The 19128-nt window shown below is 34.3% G+C and overlaps 1 long non-coding RNA gene across 2 annotated transcripts in view; it reads right to left on the minus strand.

Annotated features, from left to right (window-relative positions):
• The window catches only part of LOC145243986 (uncharacterized), a 41868-nt gene that overhangs the window by 13550 nt on the left and 9190 nt on the right, over positions 1–19128 (minus strand). For both annotated transcript variants that reach the window (XR_013862977.1, XR_013862976.1), the window contains exon 2: positions 131–1999. This is a non-coding gene — a long non-coding RNA (uncharacterized LOC145243986). The remainder of the gene's footprint in view (positions 1–130; positions 2000–19128) is intronic.

The following is a 19128-nucleotide window of genomic DNA, read 5'->3' on the forward strand; positions in this document are numbered from 1 at the left end:
GAAACTAAGGGAAGTAATGAGAAGTCGTCACAGTTGTGTTTGTGCCATTGTAAGCTTTTGATATGTGGGCTCAGTAAGTATCAAAAAAGACTTTCCTAATGTGAGGATAGATAAGAAATTTCGAACTCACCTCTTATTTTGATCTTTTCATTTTTCTCCTTAATTTCTTCCTGTTGCTTAAAATTGTCTGTGGGGCTGCAATTCTTCTTCTTGCAGGCTGCATGCGGCCCATGGGTAGCATGTTTGACATGCCTGCTCTACATCACAAATTCCCTCTGAGTCTGTGGTTGAAATAGTGTGTGGATCTCCAGTAGATGCCTTTGCATTTAAGCCCAAAATCCTGACGGAAAAGTCACAAAGTGATGATTTTGCATTTTTCTTAGTTTCAAATAACAACACTCTATTCATTGGATCTACATATACTCCAGCCGGTAGAATTTTATTATTAAGCAGTTGTACTTTTCTTTGACGCATTGACTCACACATTGTTCCTGCAAGCAAACCACATTCTACTCTTTCAAGAACATTCTAGGAGTGAGATCCTCTTTTTGAAGTTAGTTTGTCACTTGAAAAAGAAGCTTAAGAAGGTCTCCCAGTTCTTCAAGTTGCATCCACTGCTCTTCTGAAAGACTAGCATCTGGGTTTGCCATATTGATAAGAACAGGCTTTAATTCAACCAACCGTTTTACCATGTTGTAAGTACTATCCCAACGGGTAACCTGGTCTATTATAGCTCCTTTTCTAGCTCTTCTTTTAAGAATGGCATCAAGCTTTGGTGTTCTTGCTGAAATAGCAACTCTTCTGACTTTGGCTATAAGATTACTGAAATAATGCTCTTTAAGAGCATCGTTCATTGCAAATTGGTGTGTATGAACACAAAGATGGTGTTCAATTTCTATAATGCAGGCTGTTATGTTACCAAATGCATCTAATGAACATGGTACCTCCTCAAATCCTTCTAAGAAATTTAAATTCTCTTGCATCTCTGTTAAGTCATTCCAGTCAGTTGGCTTCCTATTGTGAGTAAGCCCAGGTTATTCTTCCTGAATTTCTGCTGCACATTCTTCTGTAATACTTGAATCTTCTCTTTCATTCAGTTTTTTGACCATACTCAACATGTTAAATGCACTATTTGTGACAATGCTTAATACATGGTCTTTTTGAATGCCAAAGTCTTGCAACATTTTTTTTTACCAATTGTTTTAAGAAGTTATTAGAATGTTTGGCTTCAGTGTCTTTAATGGCTAAGGTTTTGGTCATATTTTTCCCTTCACCCACATACCTAACATTAACAACAAAATAATTAACACAATGGCGTGTGCATACATCCATTTTCAAGTATAAAAACTTGTTGTCTATTTTTCTCTTATGCTGTTCCTTTTGGCTTTCATATTCATTAATTACTATTTTCCTTATGGAATCTCTGTTTAGAGCCACTCCTAGTTTTTTCGTGCCAGTTTACCAATCAGTGATAACACTTCAGGCTGGGAAAAGAATTTCAAGGAAATGCTGTTGAGTACTCAGTAATCTTAATGATGTTCCTTTTGAATGCATCTGGAGTTATTGATATTGTCACTTTATCACTAACAACAACAAAAAAAAACTTGTCAGAGATGCTGTAGCAGGGTTTTTTTCAGTAATCAAAGTTTTAGATTTTGATGCTGTTGGTGTCTCAGATGAGCCTTTGTCTTTCTGTTGTACAAGTTAAAAGATGTCAGAATGGTATCACTCCAAATGTCTTTTTTAAGAAGCATGAATATGAACATGTCCTTTAGAAGTAGTAGCACCACCAGAAGCATTAATTTCAGCACCACAAGTTGTTTCTTCATTATCTTGGCATGTTACGCACTGACTTACATAATGCTTGAAATCACTGGTTAAATTAAAATGTTCAAATATGGCAGATTTATGTTTTGAAGCCATGCTAAGGGTGCACTGAGTTTTATAGCTTTAATTTTCAAAATTATATATTATGTACTTCTGTAAATCTGTAAACAATCTGTAAAAAAAAAAAAAAATAAATAAAATAAAAAATAAAAATACTGTTTAATTCAAAATTTAAAAATTGTTTACTTTATTCCACTATTCAATTTCTCTAAATCTGCAAAAAAATAAATAAATATGTAGGATATTCTGTATACCAGTATATAACCATTTGTCTTTACCAAAGTCACATTACACAATGTACAAGATTTTGCTTAGATATTTTCTTTTTACTATTATGGTTATGAGTTAATGCATAAATATCTGATACACTTGGGTCTAATTTGCAATTGTCTTTATAACATAATCAGTTTTTAATTAGATTAAGATGCTTTCTGAATCTCTTTACTCTGATTCCTATTTTTCATTGATTCGCTTGTAGGCCTATTGTATTCACTAGTAACCCCTGTTTTCTATTTCGTATATTCCAAACGACTAAATTTTTTTTGATAAATGTATGATTTTTCATATTCTGAAGTACCTTTAACATAATCTAGCATATTTCTATTAAAGAAAAATCACTGGGAGACACTGCTTCAGCCAGAATCGGCTGTTTTTTAGATTAGTTAGTCATACACAATGCCATCGCATGGTAGCAACACAAATTGATTTAGGCCCGTTTTTTCGGACAAGATTGTAATTCCGGATCAATCCCGGACTAATCCAATTACCAAATTCTATTTGATTCAGGTACTGGATAACTTTTAGATTACAATCCAATTGTTATCCGATGTAATTCACTGCGATCTAACTCAAAGGCAAAGTTTTCATTGACGTTATAACGAAAACAGCTGTCCAGACAGGATTTGCAGTGATCTGATGGACCAGAATATGTTGAAGTGGAAGCATTGAAGTACAGTACAAATATGATATACAGTGCCAGCAAAAAGAAAGTCCACACTTGTAATTTTTTCAAAAACTGCAAATTTAAGCTAAATTTAATGTAAAATGTTAAATTGTAATGTTAAAACAACCTATACTTCATTCGCTTCGCGAATTCTTCTATAATTTTACCTGTTCATATTTGACTTTTAATTGAAATATTGTAGTGTTCGTGTCAATTTTAAAAAAATAACTTCAAATTGAGGGGGCAAAAAGAAAGTCCACAGCAACAAATTCGCTTTAAACCAGCTTAAATTATCGCCCCTAAATCAGTTTAAAATATCCATCAACAGGCAACAAAGCATCTCTAATCGTAATTGTTGTTGTTCCAGGTTATACAACGTAACATTTAGTCCATATGCCACGACTTTCTCTTAGTGATCGTCAGAGCTCATTAATCTCCACCTTTCTGGTTTATCCAATCGAGAAATTGGCCACAGATTGAAATGTGATGAGAAAACGGTACAAAAAACTGTGCAAAAGCACCAAAACACTGGCAGTGTTCATGATGCCCCTAAATCTGGCCGTACTAGAGTTACTTCTAACAGGGAGGACAATGCTATCAAGATCCACAGCCTAAGAAACAGATTTGAAACGGCTCCCCAAATCGAACAACAGTGCAATCTTGTTCAAAAGTGCTCCCTTTCTACTGTTAAGAACAGATTAAAGGAATTTAATTTGCGAGGATATGTTGCAAGACGCATGCTAATGATTTCTGTAAAGAACAGAAACGCCATCTGGACTTCGTTAGATGCAATGAAGATCATGACTCTTCATATTAATCAAAAGTGCTTTTTAGCGACAAAAACAAGTTCAATAGGCTAAGCAGTGATGGTAGGCAGAACGTCCGTCGGAGGAAAGACGAAGAATTTAATCCTAGGTGCTCAGTTTCAATGCTGCAAGGTGGTGGAGGTTCAGTTTTGGTATGGGGCATTATTAGTACTAATGGTCCAGGGCCTATAGTTCGCTTGCAAGGTCGAATTAATTCAACGAAGTACATTAATATGTTGAGTGAGCATTTTCTACCCTACTTTGGTCGGAATTTGGATGATAATCTCATCTTCAAGCAGGATAATGCTCCCGTTCACACAGCTGGCAATGTCAAGAGGTTCCTGGAAGAGCATGATATTCTGTTTTGATTGGCCTGCACAATCTCCAGACCTCAATCCTATCGAAAACGTATGGCATTACATCAAGCAACAACTATGCAATGATAAAAGTTCAAATTTGGAAGGACTTTGGATAAAAATTAAAGAAAAGTGGGATGCCCTTTCCCTGGAGTATTGTTGCAGTCTAATTCAAGGAATTTCCAAAAGATTGCAGGCTGTCAAATTGCAGAAGGGCTATGCTACTAAATATTAACTAGTTCATTGTGTTCCTGTTGTATTTGTGTTGCATTAATGTCCTAAAGTTACATTTAAATAACAATTTTCCATTGTGCGGACTTTCTTTTTGCCTCCTCAATTTAAAGTTATTTTTTTAAATTGACGTGAACACTAGAATATTTCTATTAAAAGTCAAATATGAACGGGTAAAATTATAGAAGAATAAAAGGCGAATCAAATGAGATATAGTTTGTTTAAACAGTTACATTAAATTTAGCTTAAATTTGAAGTTTTTGAAAAAATTACAAGTGCAGACTTTCTTTTTGCCGCCTGTGTATATATATATATATATATATATTTCACTCTCCTTACAGGAAACCACTACAAATGCATAACCACAAACCCTTTTACTCCACAGACTGATAAAGATAACTTGTCAGTATTGTGTATATTTCTTCTTTTTTTTTTTTTGTTTTATTATTGATGGATTGTTTTCTGTTTTCTTTTTTTTTTCTGTTTCCATCCAGAGAGACCACTAAAGTGTAGATGTACACTGCACACATTTACTATTGTTTCCAAAAATAAAAGCAAAACCAAACAAAAACTACTAAATTGTGCGATAGGGAAAACCAAACAGGAAAACCATGCAAAAAAAATTTTTTTTATTGGATTTAAGGAGTCGGAGTTGGATAAAAAATTCCGACCTTGACTCCGACTTTGGAACCCTGAATGGAAATTTTTGTTTTAAGTAAACAGAAAAAAAAAAAAAAATAATTCAAAGAAATTTTTCTGATACCCTTAAGAGTTCTGATTTTTTCCAATTCCTGCTTTCAAATTCAAATAATCATCCCAACACTCATACACATGTATATAACTGGTTGGTTTCCTGTTTGAAAACGTTCGTAAATAGAAAATCAAACAGAACACGTCTATAAAATATGTTTTGAAACCATCCAGCGCAAAAAAAAATAATTTAAAAATAATGTTTATCGGTATATTTCAGCGAAGAAACTCGCCTTTGTCAAGATATATTTTTTTCTTCTTATGCCTCATGATGGTACTTTAGCATATGCCATGTGCATGCCTGGACTATAAAACAACAAAAAAAAGTTCAACAACAACTAAACGGACGTGTCCCGTTTAAAAGTACCATCATGAGGCGTTAGAAGAAAAAAAAATATCTTGACAATGGCGAGTTCCTTCGCCGAAATATATCGATAAGCACTATTTTTAAATTGTTTATTATTTTTTGCATTGGATGGCTTCAAAACATATTTTATATATGTGTTCTATTTGATTATATATATATATATATATATATATATATATATATATATACATTCACGTGAAATCACCTTTTTCTTCACCATATTCCCTCTGCTTCACTTTTTATTATCAAGTAGGATCTTTGACTTACTTGCAGTTTCATCAAATACTTTTGTATGCAAAATCCGATCCCGCATTTTGCTAATTCCTACCCTCTGATGAGAAGGAAAGTATTTCTTCGAAACTCCGTGGATTAAGGACTATTCACTTATTAAGTGTTTCTTTTTCAGATTAAATATGTTTTTAACTCTTTTTCAAAGTGTTTTTTAACACGTTTTATTAACTATTTGCTCTTATATATACATATATATATATAATTCGAAAGGAAAAACAAATGAAACTTTGGAAGACATAATAAAAAAAAAAAAATGAGGGTTTCATTTAGCTCAGTTAAAAAAAAAAAAATGTCTTCAACAAATTCTGGTTGTCGTCAAAATAAAATCCAGTTGTAGTTTTATTAAAATGCAAAAAAAAAAAAAAAAAAAAATGCTTCAAAACTCAAAAAGAAATATGTAAGTAGAAAAATAACCTTTATTGCCTTTGGTAACATTTATTTGTTGCCTATTATTTTTTTTAAACCCTTTTTTTGGTTATATATTGTAAAAAAAAAAAAAAAAAATTACTCCTTATTTATTTTAATTGCTAATTGAAAATGAAAGCAAAATATAGGATTTACCTGCTGCATTCGATAATAGGAAAGTTTCTTGTGTTTCTTTTAAAGTAGTTTCTGACTGATAATCATATAAACCCTATTTTGCCCGGATTTTTCAAATCTGGGTTGAGACTTTTCATGGAGACAATTTCCATCATGCCTTTATATTTACATTAATTTATATAGTGCTCTTACACTACAGAATCAATCAATCAGTATATATATATATATATATATATATATATATATATATATATATATATATATATATATACTAGCTAGGATATCCGACGTTGCCTGGGATTGAATGATGATCAAAGAATATTTCACACTCCTATATTTCAATTGTCATCAAAATCTGTGAAATTGCCCAGGAGGAAGCTTCACATGCCTCCATGCAGTAACTTAGTCCAAAATACATGTTATTCTACATTGCACTCTAGAGAACCTACTGTTTTTTTTTTTTTATAAAATTATATTATATAAACTTTTTTCTAGTTATCGAAAAAAATAAAAATTAAGAAATTTATGTGCAGGGTTGAACCTACAGACCACATCATGCCAGAAAAAAAAACACACACACACAAATTTCGAAGTCTAATAAATTTCTTTGCAGTTAAAAAAATAAATTAAGAAATTTACGTGCAGAGTTCGAACCTACAGATCACGTCATGCAAAAAGAAAAAAAAACACGCTATCAACTTACTTACAATAGAATTTTCACAGCCCATTATTCTATTATTGTTGCTAAGCGACAACATGAAAAAATGGCTTTACCGATGATAGATAAATTAAAATAGCAGTTTCGATTATCGGTAATTATCGGGGGTATTCTGAGACAAAACTTAACTAAGATCATACCCAGACTTATACGCTAAAGTTCTGTAAATTTTAAAGAAAATCTTTACAGCCGTTTCAGAGTCTGTAAGGAATGAACTCACACACACACAAAGTTGCATTTATATATTGTGTATTTAGATGACATTTTTTTATTTAAACATTGTTAAAAATTACCCAATGATGACATCTATGGAACTTGCATTAATTTTTTTAGTTTTCACACAAAAATAAGAAAAATAAAAAAAATGAAAAAGTATAATTAAATAGAAGTTCTCTATTATTTTTAACAATGTTTTATATATTAGTGTTAGGACAATTAATCGGAATCTGAAAAATCGGGACTTTTGGGGTTATTGGTGTCAGAAAAAATTGTGCCTATTTTCTGATGTCAAAAACAATACTTTTAATCAGCTTTTTATCTGATTTTGTTTAAAGCAAATCTCCTACTGCTGATAGTAATGATTAAATAATTAATATCTATTGATTTTAAACTACTAATAAAACTAAAATCGATAACTCATCCCCCCTCAAATGTATTTTTATATTTAAAAAAATGTCTGCATATTAAACACATGTTTTTACAGTAATCGTGAAAAAAATAACAGTATAATTCAATATTTAGAGATACATAAAGAATTGGAATCGGTAATTATATCAGTATCGGGAATTTAGTATGGAATCGGTAATTGTACTGAAATCAAGAATAATATTGGAATCGTCCCATCACTAATATATATTTTAAAAAGCCAGTATAATGAAGGATTAAAAAAAAGTGCATTGGTTTATAATCAAAATTCCTGTTGTACTGGCTTTTTAAAATTACAAATTTTATTCAAATTTATACAACACTTATACAGGGAAGAAATATCTACTTATATTTACTTATATATAAAAGGTACTTTGTGTCTATGTAAGTTATTTACTTATGGACTCCAAAACGGTTTAACCAACTTTTTTCAATTTCACATAAATTTACTTTATGTGTCTGGAAGTGTTCTTAAATAGGGTTTGTATCGGAATACCTCCAATAAGTATTGCAAATCATAAAAATCCAATTAAAGAAGGAGCAGTCTGATTTTGACCAAAGTTAACCCCCTTAGACAGCCTAACATCACAAGTGCATTTGAGAAGTTTTATCACCACACAGGCAGAAGTACCCAGTATATAAAATCAACAGTAGGTTCTTTTGATAAGACAGGCCGAAACGAGTGTTTCTGTTTAGAGCACAATTGAATCATGATACTTGACTTTTGCATTTTAAACTTTGATTTTATTTACTTGTGTACACCCTCCATCAACTATGATAAAAGAAAAAATAAATAAATAAATAAAAATGTACTGCTCTGTACAAGGATTGAACTTACAATCTTCAAAATATGTACAATGATATGGAAGTTCTCTACAATCATCAGCGAATCCCAATGTTTGTGTGACATAGGTTTCTGTTCATCTTTATCTCTCATTCTGGCTGTGTTGTTTTGGTGATCGCTGAGGGCACGTATATTGGTTTATATATGTTTAAGTATGTGAAAATAGAAGCAACACAGACCCACAAAAAAATACACACACTCAGATACATTGTGTATAAGTCAGTTGTGCTGTGCTGTGTCTGTGTGTGTGTGTGCGTGAGAGAGAGAGAGACACTGTCACAGAAAAGGACCCCCATATGCTAACGTCCACATTTTAGTTTTCGGTCATGCTAAGACCTAACTGAGATAATTTGTCTATCGATGCCATCATTGCCGAGGTCGTCAGCATCTGCTCAACCTGATTTGCTTTTGCTCAACTTTGACTCCAATCTGTTTGTCTCCTCTCATCTCCATGCTTCACTCGGGTTTACCTTAGTCTGCTTGAAGCCAAACTCTCGAGGATCTCTCCAAGTTGCAAACGGTTTCAAACAATTTTGACTACTAAATATATTAACTTACAACTGGAAATCCTCAGCATCTTTCTCAGTAATGACTCACTTTCTCAGCTACTCTCACTTGACTATTTATCCTAGTTCTGGTTGCCTTTGTTTTTTTTTTAATCATTTCCTCACATTCTCTGAGGTATTGGCTCTGGGGTGCGGAAATGTCTTGGGTAGTCCATAGCATGGCAAATATAATACTTGTGTTTAATACATCTCTCCTTCACTTAATACCTTCCTCCCAACACCTTTTGTCCCGTTTGCCCTTCGTTCTCACCTGTTATATCACCTGTAATATTGATTGGACTGAAAGTCACACACACACACACACACACATCTTGTTATTATAGTTATTGAGATATATTATTTTAAAAGATACTCACTATTCATAGCATTTAGACATTTACAGTGTGACAGTGATAAAACAATAAAACAAACAAAAAGATCCAAGTTCTGTTTTATTCATCTTCACTTTGTCTAATTAACATTTAATATCGTTTTTCTTAAACCCCCACCCCTACCCTGCCAACTGCCTGTATAATTAAAATTAGATTTTAACATTTAGTGGTGATCAAAGTTTGTGCTGATGGTCTGCCCTACGAATGGTATTTGAGGCTGTCACACGATTCTGACAGATGTGTTCAACCATTAGTTTGATGAGGATTCCATCCCAGGTCAAGTCACCATTGCTGAGGAAGAGGGACAGGCATAGTGGAGAAGAACTAACATCCGTTTTCATTTTTTTGTTTTCCCCCCTTCCCCGCACCAATGAAATTATTTTAATAAAAACGATTTATTTATTTATGTACAAGTTTATTTAAAAAAAGAAAAAATCGATTTGCTAATCTCAAATCAGACGACCCCTGAAGTGAATGTGGTATTATGGTGATTGAGGACTCTAGTTAGGAAAGGCAGTATAGTGACAAGGATGGCCATAGACCTCCTCCCTCCCCACTTTTTCGATTGGCCTGTGCCTAATTTATTTGCAACTTTTATATAATTTTTGTAAATAAATAGATTTTTTAAAGTTTGTGCTGTGCAGCTGACATGTCAGTTGTATATAATCACACTGATGAGTCTTAACAAAAACAAAACATGCATGTCTAAATATATATATAAAGGTGTGTTTGAAGGGTTGTCAATGCAGGAATTATTCAGTTATTGGAAAAATAAATAATGATACATAATTCAAAGGATTCAATAATTTTCAGTAAATATTTATTTACCTGACTGTAAATGATAGATTTCCTCAAAGGTTTTCGGGGGTATCCGCCATTTTCAAGAGGTAACAAATGTACATAAACCCTCCATGCTGCTGCTTTCATGTTTATTTAAATTAGCTGCTAAATTTTATTTTGTTTTGAAACATTATTTTTTTAATGTTTAAAACGACGTTAATTGTTTAGGGGGGGGTAATTCTGTTATCTTTTTCTTATTTTCTTATCTAGGGAAGTAACTGTAACCCTGTCCAAGAAAAGTAATTAATCCCCTTTTGTCTTTATAAGCAAAATGTTGGATCTTTCTGCTTTATTATTAATTTCTACACTACACTTAGGAACAAACCATGTTCATTATCTAACTGCCCCTTAAAAAACACAGGACTGTGAATATTCAGTGTATTAAATCCAATGCATCATATGCAATAAGTCTTACATTGGAAGTACAATCAGGCTGTTGCATATCCGAATCAAAGAACACATTACTACCAAGACCTCGTCTTTTTATATGCACATATCTCACACACACAACCCTAATAAAAATATAATTGTTAAAATACTAGCAATCGCGAGAATTCAAGAAAATCTGAGATTAAAAGAATCGATATTGATAGAAAAATTACAATCAGAAATTAATAATTAATTAATCAATATTGGTACTAATTTGGCTTGAAATTTACAAGGATGAGATTACTGAGCCTTCAGTGAATAACTGACAGTCTTTTCTTTGAACAAATTGTCCTGGGTCCTTTGTTGTGATCTGTGCCAACTAGACACTGGCCGTTTATTGAATAAATAAAAAATAAAGACAAAATTATAGTCAGTAACAGTAGCCACTGTATATGCATAGTTATCTTTGTATATACAGTCACTGTATATATAGTTACTTCAAAGTTATTGACATTTTTATTAGGGCGATTTTTATTTTATTATTATTATTATTATTACACAATTTCAGAACTGAAACAAACAAGACAATATATATAAACTTATAAACTATATTTTTGCCTGTTCAAAATAGGCAAAAGTTATAATGCATTGACTTAAAATGTGTGCTTCATGCTAAATTAATGGCTAAATATGGTTAAATTTGCGCTAATTTTTGCATGAAATATTAATCCCTATTAATCCCTAACGGTGCATCGAACAGATACCATAATACTTAATTTGCTACACCTCATCATAAAGGTCCATACAAAATTTCAGTCAAATCAACCCATTGGTTTTCAAAACCTTTATAGTAAATGTGGTATTGTTGTAACTAATCCTTATTAATCCCTAACTGCACATCAAACAGATACCATAATACTTTTTTTTTTTATTTTTTTTTTTACACAGTGATCACCACTTATCAAGGCCCGGAAGTCACTCAGGGATGAGGGTTATTGCAAGTACATTACGTTAGTGTGGAGATTTGATGAAGTGTTTACTTAAGGGGGCAGTTCATTAGGAATTTGTTAACGTTGGACTTGAAGACATCCAAGTTGTAGTCCAGTGGGAAGCAGGCAGACGGAACAAAGTTCCACAGGCGTGCAGTTCTAAGAAAGAAGCTTTGTTCATGGAATCCACGTTTTGATTTAGGCACAGATATAGAGTGGGGGAAATTTTTCACAGTGGATTCAACTAGACGGGTGTTTTTCGTGAAAGATTGGCGAGGGGGGACCAGAGATTGGAGTTCAGACGAGCACCTGCCATGGAAATAACGATAAAACAAGGATAGGCTCGCAACGTCTCTTCTGTGAGAGAGAGGTTGCAGGGTAGAGAAAAGGGCATCCCCCACTAAGCCACGAAGTCTATTTTGTACTCTGTCAAGGCAGGATAGGCTATTTTTAGCAGCTCCTGCCCAGATATGGCAACAGTATTCCATACTTAGTTGGTTGCGACTTATCATAATAAAGGTCCATACAAAATTTCAGCCCAGTAGTTTCCAAGAAAAAGTAGAAGGGACAGACAGATAAACATGCTAAGAAAAACATGATATAAAAACCTGTTGCACTTTTCTGTGTTAAACAAATATTCTAATGATTTTTTTTTAAATAGCAAATAACTTTTCAATGTGTTTTATTTCCACAGGTGTTGCTAGTTGAACGTTCATCAATAGTGGAAGAAGACAAAGAAGGTTCATTTTAAAATATTATTCGTGCCTCCCAAACTGTAAACAGCAGTTAAAACGAAAGACTAATTAATCACTAAGTAGATTTCTCAAATTAATCTAAAAATCAATGACTGTCCTAATTTACTAGGGACAAATACTGATAGTGGGATTCACATTTTTTAGCAACCTTTTCTATTGTTACATGTCTCACTAGCAGGTACACTTGGTGTTGCCCAGGAATGAACAAGGACCATTATGATAGGTTCATAAGAGTAGTAGTTGATGGGCAAAAATCAGAAACTCACAGTAAATGCTGGAGTCCTTCAGGGGTCCATCCTGGGCCCAACTCTTTTCCTGATCTAAATCAATGATCTTCCAAATCACATCCTTACATCATTCGTAGTAGCACATCTAAGGCAGTAAACGATCAAGTTCTTTCCGATTCTCTCTCCTCTGATCTTGAGCACATGGTACAATAGGGAAAAGAGTGGCTGGTTACTTTTAATGCATCTAAAACCAAGCTTCTATCTTTCATTATCAACGTTCTGATCCACATCTGGCATCAATTGAAAAGAATGGCTCTCATTTTGGGGAGGCCTCATGTTTTGACAAGCTTCTGGGCTTGACCATTACTCCTGATCTTAAATGGAACATGTACATTAAATCTGTTGCCAAGGCTGCTGGAAAAATGGTGGGATCCTTCTATCAATCCAATACATATCTCACTGTTGATGCGATTCTCTATCTATATAAGAGCCAGGTATGTCCAAGGATGAAGTACTGTTGCCACATCTGGGCAGGAGCTGCTAGAAGCGACTTATTCTGCCTTGATAGAGTTCAAAATAGACTTCGTAGCCTCGTAGGAGATGTCCTTTTCTCTTCCCTGCAACCTCTATCTCACAGAAGAGATGTTGCGAGTTTGTCTCTGCTTTATCGTTATTTTCATGGAAAGTGTTCGACTGAGCTTCTATCTATGGTCCCCTCTTGCCAAACTTTCACAAGAAACACTCGTCTAACAGAAAACACTATCAATAATTCCCCCATTCTTTATCTGTGCCTAAACCTAAACGTAGATTCCATAAACAAAGCTTATTTCTTAGAACTGCACGCCTGTGGAATTCTCTTCCATTTTCCTGCTTTCGAGCTGACTACAATATGGTTGTATTCAAGTCCAACGTAAATAACTCCTTGATGAGCTATTCCACTTAAGTTAACAAATTTACCGAATTTCCATTACTAACGATTACTATATTGTCCAATTGACTACTGTGCACTCTTAACCCTTATCCTCAAGTGGTCTCTGGGCCTTGATAAGTGGTTTTGCCTATGGAAAAAATTTTTTTTTTTTTAATTATGTACTCTTGTTGCCAGCCCTGAACCTCATGTTACCAATATTATTATTTCTTTTTCATTCTTTCATTTTCTGTATCTGCAATTGTTCAGGGATGGCAGTGACCACCAACAACAACTGTAGTTTACTTTTTTGTGAGGTGGGGGAGCAGACTTCCACCAGCCAACGCCGGTTAACAGGTCCTGCTAGTACATAAATAGAATAAAGCAAAATGATGCATTTTCTGTTTATGGATGTGAGAGAAATGTTTTTTTTTTTTTAATTGCATTTTCATCTCAAACAAGGTACGTGGCCACTATGAAGAAGGGGGCTACTATCTGAGACATAATTTGTAGGGATACTATGTAGGGTGCTTAGCAGCAAAATATCAGATCAGTTTGTTTACATTACACTTGAACTTCTGCATGTCAGCACAGTCAGGAAAACGGGAATTCCAAGGTCTGGCCGTCCTAGGGAAGAAACTAGTAGAGTAGAAGGTTTTCTTATATCTAAGGATTTCTTCTGTGTATGGGTGAGATTTTGCTTCTTGTCAGGTTTGTCGGGGTTATTTACGTCGAAGGGATACAAGGGCTTGCAGTTTGTCGGAGTACCTACCGTTAAAGTACTTATAAAGCAGGCAGAGGGATGCAACATTTCGTTGATGGGACAGCGGTTGAAGCCTAGCTGATAGTGCAGGACCTATTAGGTTGGCAACTCTTTTTTTAATCCTGTCTAAGAGGGAGAGACTAGTAGCAGATGCACCCGCCCAAATGTGGCAACAATACTCCATACATGGGCAAATGGTGGCCTTGTAAAGATGCAGGATACACTCAGACATAAGTGACTTTCTAGCATGGTAGAGAAAGCCCACCTTCTTTGCAGCAGCCTAAGCAATGCACGTAATGTACCTGTTCTAACTCATGTTGCCTGTGTACGTTAAGCCAAAGAGTTTGAACGGAGTACTTTCAGGTAATGTATTATTAGCCATGTAGTGGTTGAAAAGGTTACTTGTAGTTATTGAAGGAAAAGAGCTTAGTCTTTGCAGTATTGAATCTGACCATCCATTTTTATCCCCATTCCACCATAGATCGGAGGTCTTCCTCTAGTATTTCTGCCATTGTCTTGGATACATATTCATTCGTTTTCCCCCTCATGTCTGTTATAGAGCATTATGTTGTCAGCAAATATACCCATCTCAGAGACAATTTTATCAGGGAGCTCATTTATGAATATCAGGAATAATAAAGGTCCAAGGATCGATCTTTGGGGTACACCCGCATTTATATCATATTGTTTTGACATACGACCATCGAGGACAACCTGGATTCTTCTTACTTAAGAAAGATTTAATTATGTTAAGTATTCATCCAGCAATACCATAGGATCTGATTTTCATGAGAAGACCATCGTGCCATACCCTGTTGAAGGTCTTAGATATATCTAGGGCTACTGCCCTAGCCTCCCCTGCTTTATCCAGTGCATGGTATATATGTTCAGAGATTACAGTTAGGATATCTGCAGTAGAATTGGCTTGCCTAAACCTATACTGTTGGTTGGACAGAGTTTAGAAGTTGTGAGGTGGTGGACTAAATCTTGATTAATCATGGACTCAAATATTTTGGTGAAAAGAGGGAGGAGGCTAATGGGGCGATAATTTAATGGGTCAATTCTTTCGCCAGAATTCTTGTAAATTGGTACCACAGAAACGGTTTTCCAGCAGTCAGGAAAGCAAGATTCATTAAGGCATTTATTGAAAAGTTTGGAGAGAACTGGAGCTACTTCAGCTGAGCATTTTTTTAAAAGTCAGGATGAGATCAGGTGCACATGCTTTTGAAGTGTCTAGGTTTTTTATGATATCATATACTTGAGAAGGGGTGATCATCTAGTGTGGTTTTTGTCCGCAGAGGAAAATCTGGGAGAGAGTAGTTTGCTGGGTCCAAAGTAGAGTTGCAGCCAAAGCGATGGGCAAGCAGATTAGCCTTCTCGGTTGCCAAGCAAACAATTTCAAGATTGTTAACCAGTGGGGAAAATGCTGATTGCCCATTATTTACTACACTGTTATAGATTTTCCAGAAGTCACAAGTTCCTAATTTCTGGTTTTAATGCATTTTCTGGTGGTTTCGGTATATTCTCTCTTGACTGTTGTTATTTTCTTCTTACAATAACTTCTATTAACTTTTGTCTATTTGTACTGAATTTATGTCGGATAAATCTGTGGTATGCATACTGTCTTTGAGCAATGGCAGCTGCACAAGTAGAAATAAACTATTGGAGAGAGTGAGGTTTGCTATAGAACTTACATGTGGGAACATGTGCTCCAATTGCTGCTTTGAACCATTCAGTAGTCTCATTTGCACACTGTTCAGCAGGAAGAGAAAAAATATTTCCCCATGGGGTATCTCTGATGTGATTCCTGATGGCATCCCAGTCAGCCTTATTGTAGAACCTTGTCATTTTGAGCAATGGCTCTTCAATTTCGAGTCAAGAGTTTAGGGTGATGTCTATCATTATCACAGCATGATCAGCAATGGGCATTTGTTAGACAATCCTTAGGAACTGTGATCAGAAAAAGGTCCAGAAATGAGGTTTGATGGTCCTGACAATCTGGAAGACGGGTCAGGAACATTACTGTTTGTGTCAAGGAATGGGATATAGAAAAGTTATGTGTGATGCTACCAGCTGTGTCAGTGTAGTTGGAGAAACCAAGCCAACTTCTGTGGTGGACATTAAAGTCACCAAATACAAGTATTTGGGCACTAGTGTCTAGGGAGAGTGCTACATCTATACTGATTGATTAGAGTACAGTCCTAGATTAAGGGAGAGCAATAAAGAAAATATAAGTAGCTAATGCTATGTTACAAAATTAGTCTAAAGCACATGAAGGCCTGGTCATCTGATTCTAGTTTAGATTCCTTAGTTATGGGGAGGGTGTTACGAATATAGACTCCCAATTGGTGCATGTGTCTGTCAGAGTTCTTACGACAAAGTGGAAGATAACCAGACATGTTAAAGTGGTTAGAAAAGATAGAGGAGTGCAAATTAGTTTGACTTAGCACTAAGATATCCGGGAAGTTTGCTAGAAGAAATGATTCTACATCATCTAAGTTAGTTCTAAGTCCATAGATATTTGTAAATGCAAGCCTCAAGGCAGAAGGCAAAGCGTTGTTCAAGTGTGTGTGGTTTGATAGCTATTTTGAATTGAGCTGTCATTTTTATAGCTTAAGTTTAGGATAAAGGATGCTAAGCAAAGAAAGTCGATGTGCATTCCCACCATCATGCAACACAAGTAGATCATTAGCTAATTCCTCACACATAGGAAAGTGGCCTCAGGAATACCCACCGGAGATGAGTGCAGGGTCACTTTTCCATGCATGACATGGTACTACAACCATCCCGATATTATACAACTGATGATAGAGCAGCAGCTCTAAGTGCTACCAAAGAGTACTGTCAGTCAGAATACAGCAGAATAATATGGTTACTATTTTTACTAATATATGAAAAAAAAATAGATGAATTAAATAAAAAAAATAAAAAGATAAGTAAGTTTAGGATTACAAGATTCATTCTGCGACATGTTAATTAGCATATAAATACTATGAGAATAAAAATGCATAAAAGCTTAAGTACCTTAGGTACCAGATAGGCAAATAGATAAGAGGAAGGAAACCTAGCCATACATGTGTGTGTGTGTGTGTGCTATTGAAAAAGACAATTATTCTTGAATCTGTTGCAAAATATAATGCAATGATGAAGTAATGAATAAATTGTGATAAAACAATGGCTAAAAACATTTTATTTAGAAAAAAATGTTTTTAGCCATTGTTTTTGTGTTCATTTGTGCATTAATAAGAGGCTTTCTGTGTGTGTTTATATGTGTAAATTTATTTAATATGCACTTTACACAACACTAAAGACAACTATCCAAAGAATATTGCTTCAGTTGCAACACAGGAACCATTACAGTACCTATTTACTATGCCTCCCCACGGGACAGAGTTAGACACCAGGGTCGTTTTTTAACGCGGAGAAAAGGTACAAAAATAAAAATTGTCTCAGTCGTGAAGGATTTCTCCTCCACCAAAAGAGAACAAGAAATAGAAGTGCAGCATCTGAAGAACAGATACTACACTTTGATCTTGACCAAAAGGAGCCATTACAGTATCTCACACATTTCGCTTGTTTTTGCACTCAAATTTTTTGATAAAATTATTGGTATTTCTTGTTATGAAATTATACTCTGCTGTTTAAATGACATAAAATTGAACTTTTCTTAAAATAAATTACACTATAATCGCCATTTGTTTTACTTTCTTTTATTTATCAATTTGCTATTAGCAAATTATCAATTAGTTTGAGATTTCATTTTTTTTTATTCATAATAGTTGTTGTTTCACCAAAATGAATACTCAAATTATAAAGCCTTATCTCAAAGGATTAAAAAAAATAAATAATATAATAATAATAATAATAATAATAATAATAATAATTATATAATCAACTAGTTTTTTTAAATCTTTATTTTTGCATTTAAATGAATAAAATTCTGTTAAAATTGATTTTATTTATTTTTTCGTATGTAAAAAGAAATTTCTTTTTAAATAGTTCGTCAAAAAAATATTTTTAAAATGTCTTTTCTAAAAAAGAAATCAATAAAAAAAAATTGCAAAGGTTGGTGTGATGTGAGATGCTTGTCAGAAATAGCCGTTTTATATCCATCTGATGAGGGAGGGGCCTTACTTGAGATGATGAAGAAAAGGGTTACAAGACTTCTGTTCAAAAAAGCAAACTGCTCTAAAATTTATATTAACTTTATTTAACAGTTTCAGCAACACAGGAATATAAGACAGTTAAGTTTGGCCGGTGTTTATTGTAGAAAAAGAGTTGAGTTGAGATTTTTAGTCATGTGTCTCGGTTATATTTCCACCTCTCATCATGACTGATAAGAGGTGAACGAGGAAATGCCATGTTTGTTTATATTGGCGTCTTGATAGAAACTGTTCATATTTGAGCACCAAACAGTCTGGGCAGAAACAGGAAAAGGTGCGCATGATCAGTAGTTTCTAATCGTCTGTTAACTATTATGCAACTTTGAACATACTTGTTTTAGTTAACCAAACAACATTTTTTTTAAAACTCATTTTCACCCCAAACAAGGTATGTTATCACTTTGAATGTAAGGAGCTATTTGGAATAGTATATAATAGGGGACTGTGTGGAGTTGAGCAGTGAGATGTCTGTTCACATTACATTTAAACTTCAGTAGGTTAGTACAGTAAGGGAAGCAGGAAACAGGAAAGGAATTCCAACATCTAGCAGTCTGAGAGAAGAAATTATTAGAGTAGAAGGGCTTCCAGCATCTCGGAACCTCAACAGTAAAGGGGTAGGATTTTGCTGCTTGCCAGATTAGTCGAAAGTATGTACATCAAGGGAGCACAAGTGCTATGAGTTTATCAGAGCACACTTCATAAAGTACTTATAAAATAGACACAGGGATGCAACATTGCAGTGATGAGACAGATGTTGCAGCTTTGCCAGTAATGTGGAACCTATTAGATTAAAGACTCTT

Source organism: Euprymna scolopes, chromosome 22 (assembly GCF_053919585.1).
Source record: "Euprymna scolopes isolate OS-2025 chromosome 22, ASM5391958v1, whole genome shotgun sequence".
Taxonomy (NCBI): Eukaryota; Metazoa; Mollusca; class Cephalopoda; order Sepiida; family Sepiolidae; genus Euprymna; species Euprymna scolopes.